The 7,567-nt window shown below is 41.7% G+C and overlaps 1 long non-coding RNA gene across 2 annotated transcripts in view; it reads right to left on the bottom strand.

Annotated features, from left to right (window-relative positions):
• LOC133535026 (uncharacterized) overlaps window positions 1-6,485 on the bottom strand; it is a 27,095-nt gene extending 20,610 nt beyond the window's left edge. For both annotated transcript variants that reach the window (XR_009802129.1, XR_009802130.1), the window contains exon 1: window positions 6,100-6,485. This is a non-coding gene — a long non-coding RNA (uncharacterized LOC133535026). The remainder of the gene's footprint in view (window positions 1-6,099) is intronic.
• Between the last annotated feature and the right edge of the window lie 1,082 nt (window positions 6,486-7,567).

The raw sequence follows: 7,567 nt of genomic DNA, 5'->3' as shown, positions 1-7,567 counted from the left end.
GTTTGTCTCGTGCATCTCACAGGTTTATCTGTAACACCTAGCTTTGTCCAGCACCTTTAGTTTTATATCCAGTTTATCTGTTTCACTTCTTTCATGAAGTATTTTTTCCTAGCCTCGTCTAGCGTTTTATTTAGTACTTTGTTCCTCTGTTTTACATTTTCTCAGTCAGTGTTATTTCTAGCCTTGACTAGCGGTTTTGTTTTAGTTTTGGTAATTTATCATTGTAGTTTTTTCATGGTGTGTTTTTGTGCTTCCACCATCGCCTTTGTTTTTGCTACGTCCTTCTTCCGCCAAAAATAAAGGAAGAACATTTCTCAACTAACAAAGACGTCTCTGCATCTTTGGGATCCACCCTACCAGTTCCTAATAAAAGTGCTCATAAAGTAAACAGAACAATAATAATGATGAACATCTTGAACCCTATTTTTAAATTTTCAGATAAAAAATATTCATGTATTTAATATTTGTTTACTTACTATGGTATATTATTTATTTATGCACCGCTCTGTTACAGAGAACAAACAAAATTAAAAGAAAAAATACTACCGTATTTTTCAGATTATAAATCGCTCCGGAGTACACATCGCACCGGCCGAAAATGCATAATAAAGAAGGAAAAAAACATATATATAAGTCGCACTGGAGTATAAGACGCATTTTTGGTGGAAATGTATTTGATAAAATCCAACACCAAGAATAGACATTTGAAAGGCAATTTAAAATAAATAAAGAATAGTGAACAACAGGCAGAATAAGTGTACCTTATATGACGCATAAATAACCAACAGAGAAGGTGCCTGGTATGTTAAGGTAACATATTATGGTAAGAGTCATTCAAATAACTATAACATATAGAACATGCTATACGTTTACCAAACAGTCTGTCACTCCTAATCGATAAATCCGATGAAATCATCATCCTCGATGTCGCTTCTAAACAACTCTGCCAACTCCAAAGGTATGTGCCGCTTCCTCTTGTCATTTTCTGCTGAATATTTCACTACATCCAGCTTGTAATCTGCAGTCCATGATCTCCTTTTCGGTGCCATTTTTGTTCAGCCTTTCTCAGTTTTTATAAGGTACCGCCAATGATTAAATGATCCATTGTAATAGCTACAGCAGTAGCATATAGCATATAGCAGTTAGCATCCCATGACCCACAATGCACTTCTGCCATGACCCTCCCCTGTCGAATTCTTATTGGTTGACGTGTGTGTGACGATTGCTGACATTTTCTTTGTCTCTTCCGCGAATGAGATAAATAATATTATTTTGATATTTTACGGTAATGTGTTAATAATTTCAGACATAAGTCGCTCCGGAGTATATGTCGCACCCCTGGCCAAACTATGAAAAAAACTGCTATTTATAGTCAGAAAAATTCGGTATATGGTATGAAAAGGGGTAGGATTAAATAAGCCCAGCTTCTTTCTACTCCTTTTCGGATGTGCTGTAATGAAACAACTGGAAATATGTGATGAATTACATTGGATCGTACGGATGTTCTAAATAAACTGAAACTGAACTGAACTTTTTGCAGCACCTCTCAAGCTTCTACAGGTTGCATTGGAAGCATTGGTTTTCATCCAGGATGTGTCTGTGCATTGCTGCTGTAGCTGCTGACAGAAGCAACATGTATATTTGTTACATCATTTCATAGTTCGTGAGAATGAATAAATACAATGCATTAATATAAGTTCATATTGTACACATAATGTGATTAAAACGTTATTTCCATGGGTGAATTCATGCAAGTTTAAGTTAACTTTCTTTTTGTTACAAAACCCATGTAAATTGGAAGGGAATATATTTTTTGTTCCGGTTTGGTCACGATGTTGAGAGGACAATTAATATGTGACGGATTTAAGGAAGCAGAGATGACAAGCCTTTAAGTGTGGAAGACATTAATGGAGTCTCGGATCGAAAAGAAACTATTCCCTTGGAGTTTCTGAGGCCAATGAGGTATGATTCTTTGAGATATGTGAAATCTATGTGTTTTCAGACTAATTGTAAGTTCTGTTTGCTTATTTTATTAGTTTTGACGGCATTATATTTGCCATCATTGGTAATGTGAAGAAGACGTGGCTAAAATGAATGTCTGTTAGCAAAACGAACGACTTGAGCCTTGATTAAGACCTCGGAGGGAGTAACAGCAGCATTTGTCCGGGTCAACGTGAATGACTGCTCGCTGACTGCTCTTGTTGCAAAAAAACAAAGTATCGTTCTATCTGTGTGCTTTTAACTGTTTTGCAGCTTTATTTACAACTTCTCGAACATATTTAATAGTTCAATTTAACTTGCAAATCACCCGATCTCTGTCTCACCACTCCGTCCTCAGCTAGCTAGCTGCTAAGCTAACGAGGCTAGCGGAGAAAGGCAGCGCCGGTCTGAAGGAAGCTACTCCCCCGCCACCGTGACCACCACTTCCCGAAGACAGCTGGCACCCCACTCGGCGACGGAAAGTTTCTGTGAGTATGGCTTCCTGCGCTTCCTGCACTTTATTCATGGATAGGTTGGCTTTGCTAGAGAGCCGTGTCCGCCAGTTAGAGCAGTGTAATATCATAACTTTACATGTTGCGGACACATTTGCTAGCGTTAGCTGTAGCGAGCCAACTAGCCCAGCTTGTAGCAGCCCTAACCGGCCTACAAGCTACGGTGTACCGGTTGAGACGCATAACAGATTTAGCCCTTTAGCTAGTCCTACACCCCAGTCTACCGGGCACCACACTTTAGTCATAGGGGACTCCATCACCCGAAACATAAAGCTTAGCAAACCAGCCACAATTGAGTGTATTCCCGGGGGCAGAGCACCTGACATTGAGGCTAATCTTAGGGAGCTAACTCGCAACAGGTCTAGTAAACACGTACGACAGGCTAACAGCACCACTAGTTATGCGAATATAGTAATACACGTTGGCTCCAATGACGTTAGGATGAGACAATCTGAGATTACAAAGAGAAGCATAGCCAGGGCTTGTAATCTCGCTAGAAAGATGTCCAGGCATCGAGTAATTGTCTCTGGCCCCCTGCCTGGGAGAGGCAATGATGAGAGATATAGCAGATTAGTCTCTCTTAACAAGTGGCTGGATAACTTCTGTAGACAACAGGGATTTACGTTTATTGATAATTGGCCCTCTTTCTGGGGCAAACCTGGCTTGCTGAGGAGAGACGGCCTTCACCCTAACCAGGAAGGCGTTATCCTCTTGTCTCGGAACATAGATTTTGCATTGAGCCGCATTTGACTAACTGCACTAAAGCAAGCCCGGTCACAGGCAATTACAGAGCCTGCTAGCCTGGGTATGGAGTCAGTTAAATTAGAACTAGCCAGCGCCAGGCTGGATAATCCCTGTACACATACCAATTCTCTTAGAATAATACACAACTCACATAATGGTTTTTCTGCTATGACCATGACTACGTCAGAGTTAAACATGCGTTCTACTGAGGTGGCAAATTATGATGTGTTCAGTTTATCGCAGCACCAAGTAGACAATCCGAAAATTCCCGTCATATCAATTCCTAGATATGGTCGTAATTAGTTTAAGTGCACTGCGCATAATAAACGCAACATTATTAATATTGCTCCTACGGATAATTGTATCAACAACTCCTTAAAACAGCCCACTACCTATAATATGGGCTTTCTAAACATCAGATCTTTGTCTCCCAAAATGTTACTAGTTAATGAGGTCATTAGAGACAACACCCTTAACGTCATCGGTCTTAGCGAAACCTGGCTTAAACCAGACGACTTTTTTGCGATAAATGAGGCATCTCCTCCTAACTACACGAATGCGCATATTGCCCGTCCCCTTAAAAAAAAGGGGGGGGGGGGGGTGTCACACTAATATACAACGAAAACTTTAACTTTAGTCCTAACTTAAATCATAAATATAAATCGTTTGAGGTGCTTTCTATGAAGTTACTGTAACGTATTATTTTCGGGTCTCCCCATGTCTAGCATTAAAAGATTACAGTTGGTACAAAATGTGGCTGCTAGACTTTTGACAAGAACAAGAAAGTTTGATCCCATACGCCTGTACTGGCTCACCTGCACTGGCTCCCTGTGCACTTAAGATGTGACTCTAAGGTTTTACTACTTACGTATAAAATACTACACGGTCTAGCTCCATCCTATCTTGCCGATTGTATTGTACCATATGTCCCGGCAAGAAATCTGCGTTCAAAAGACTCCGGTTTATTAGTGATTCCTAAAGCCCCAAAAAAGTCTGCGGGCAATAGAGCGTTTTCCGTTCGGGCTCCAGTACTCTGGAATGCCCTCCCGGTAACAGTTCAAGATGCTACCTCAGTAGAAGCATTTAAGTCTCACCTTAAAACTCATCTGTATACTCTAGCCTTTAAATAGACCTCCTTTTTAGACCAGTTGATCTGCCGCTTCTTTTCTTTTTCTCCTATTTACCCCCCTCCCTTGTGGATGGGGTCCGGTCCGATGACCATGGATGAAGTACTGGCTGTCCAGAGTCGAGACCCAGGATGGACCGCTCCTTGGGACCGAGGATGGACCGCTCGCCTGTGTATCGGTTGGGGACATCTCTACGCTGCTGATCCGCCTCTGCTTGGGATGGTTTCCTGTGGACGGGACTCTCGCTGCTGTCTTGGATCCGCTTTGAACTGAACTCTCTCGGCTGTTTTGGAGCCACTATGGACTGAACTTTCACAGTATCATGTTAGACCCGCTCGACATCCATTGCTTTCGGTCCCCTAGAGGAAGGGGGGGGGGGGGGGGGGGAGTTGCCCACATCTGAGGTCCTCTCCAAGGTTTCTCATAGTCAGCATTGTCACTGGCGTCCCACTGGATGTGAATTCTCCCTGCCCATTGGGTGTGAGTTTTCCTTGCCCTTTTCTGGGTTCTTCCGAGGATGTCGTAGTCATAATGGTTTGTACAGTCCTTTGAGACATTTGTGATTTAGGGCTATATAAATAAACATTGATAGAGAAATCAATCAATCAATCTCTCTATCCAGATTTGTCTCTGACTTCCCCACACAAACATCCCCACACCATGATGCTGCCACACCATGCCTCACTGTAGGGATGCGATTGGCCTGTTGATGAGTGGGACCTGGTTTCATCCAAAACATGATACCTGGCACATTCACGCCAAAGAGTTCAATCTTTGTCTCATCAGATCAGAGAATTTTATTTCTCAGTTTTTCCAGGTGCGTTTTGGCAAACAGGCTTCAGTCTGTCTACTCTACTCTACCATACAGGCCTGATTGGTTGTTTGCTGCAGAGGTGGTTGTCCTTATGGAAGGTTTTCTCTCCACAGAGGAATGCTGTAGTTCTGACAGATTGACCATCGGGGTCTTGGTCACCTCCCTGAGTAGACTAAGATGAACGCAGCAATGGACAGAGACAACCTGTGTTATTAAGTGTATTGCTAGAACCCAAGATAGGACGCAGAATTTCGACTGGTTCATAAGATACAGTATTATTTACAAGTCCAACACAGAAATGGCAAATGTACAAGAAAAAAGGAGCACAAGGCTGGTCCAGTCAATAAGAGTAAAGTAAAAACAAATAGTGCAGCAAAATGCTTGAAAAGGTAGTCCAAAAGTAACAATAGAACATGTGGCAGAAAAGCCAGGACAAACTAGAAACTTAAAGGCCTACTGAAATGAGATTTTCTTATTTAAACGGGAATAGCAGGTCCATTCTATGTCATACTTGATCACTTCGCGATATTGCCATAATTTTGCTGAAAGGATTTAGTAGAGAAAATTGACGATAAAGTTCGCCACCTTTGGTACTTCCGGAAAAAGCCTATTTTACCGGAAGTCGCAGACGATGACTTCGCAAGTGTGGGGGCTCCTCAGATATTCCCATTGATTTTAATGGGAGACTCCTACAAAAACAGTTATTCGGACCGAGAAAACGACAATTTCCCTATTAATTTGAGCGAGGATGAAAGATTCTTGTTTGAGGATATTGATAGCGACGGACTAGAAAAAAACAACAAAAAAAAACGCGTAGCATTGGGACGTATTCCGATGTTTTTAAACACATTTAGTAGGATAATTCTGGGAAATCCCTTATCTTTCTATTGTGTTGCTAGTGTTTTAGTGAGTTTAATATTACCTGATAGTCGGAAGTGTACGTCTACGGCCGGCCGGGTGTTGACGCGCAGTGTCTCGGGGACGTCGACGGCAGCCCATGGGAGCCACAAGCTCAGCTGATATCCGGTAAGTGGCGACTTTTTAACCACAATTTTCTCACCGAAACCCTGCTGGTTGACATGTAGTCGGGATCAATGTCTGCGGGAATTTTAAACAAGAAATCACCGTGTGTTTGTGTGGCTAAAGGCTAAAGCTTCCCACCTCCATCTTTCTACTGTGACTTCTCCATTATTAATTGAACAAATTGCAAAAGATTCAGCAACACAGATGTCCAAAATACTGTGTAATTATGCCGTTAAAGCAGACGACTTTTAGTTGTGTGTGTGCGTAGTGCTCACACTTCCTAAAACCCTGTGACGTCACGCGTATACGTCATCATTGCACGACGTTTTCAAGACAAAACTCCCGGGAAATTTAAAATTGTAATTTAGTAAACTAAAAAAGACGTATTGTCATGTGTTGCAATGTCAATATTTCATCATTGATATTTAAACTATCAGACTGCGTGGTGGGTAGTAGTGGGTTTAAGTAGGCCTTTAAAACAAAGTACAGCATTGTACCCATTGTATTATGTTGTCAAAATCATGAGGGACAAGCGGTCGTAAATGGATGAGAGGGTTACTAATCTACTTGTTCATTTACTGTTGCCATCTGTGTTATGACCTGTAGTTCAGGCCAGTCTTTGTTTAGTTTTTTGGGGTGTTTTTACTTTGTTTTTGGCTTCACTTCCTGGCTTGTGCTCTTATTTTGATTCCACTTCCTGTTGTATTTGTATTCGGTTTTCAGTAGCTTTACTCCCTTTCTGAATACTTCCCTCCTCACCGGAGGCGTGTTTTCATTAATAATCTAATTTGGTGTTAGAAGGCTATTTAAACCTAGCTCCCTTCTTTGTTAGTTGTGGGATCAATGTAAACGTTTGGTGTCTTTTTTGTCGGAGGAACTTTTACAGTTAGTAGCATTTTTGACTTCTCGTTTTTGAATTTCTTTGTGGTTAACTCCCTTTATCTATTTTTCATGCTTTTTTGTGCATATCCCTGTTGCACTCTACCTTGGATTTTGGTACTTATGCACAATAAACACTCTTAAACCTGCAAGCTGCCTGCTATCTCCTGCCTTTTTGGAGGTCACAACCTCTACTAAAGAGAGTTTTCTTCACAGAATGATCCCACCAACTAAAGTGTGTCTTGCAAAAGACAAGAAGCAAAATAATTTTGCAGAGATGAAGGCTGCCACACATGTGCCATGTTTTTTTTTCCAGGAGGACAAGGAAGTTGAGGGCAAGGAGGTAATCTCTCCCGAGGGTGTTGAGGCTTTGGACCGGCTCAAAATAATGGATGCCGAGAGCAGGCACCTCTCCCCGAAGATTGAGGGAAGGACTTGGACTCGACGCACAAGAAAGTTTCCCTCTGAGACATGGACGGATGCTTCTC

This window comes from Nerophis ophidion, linkage group LG16, assembly GCF_033978795.1.
Source record: "Nerophis ophidion isolate RoL-2023_Sa linkage group LG16, RoL_Noph_v1.0, whole genome shotgun sequence".
Taxonomy (NCBI): domain Eukaryota; kingdom Metazoa; phylum Chordata; class Actinopteri; order Syngnathiformes; family Syngnathidae; genus Nerophis; species Nerophis ophidion.
This window is presented reverse-complemented; position numbering and strand designations above follow the sequence as displayed.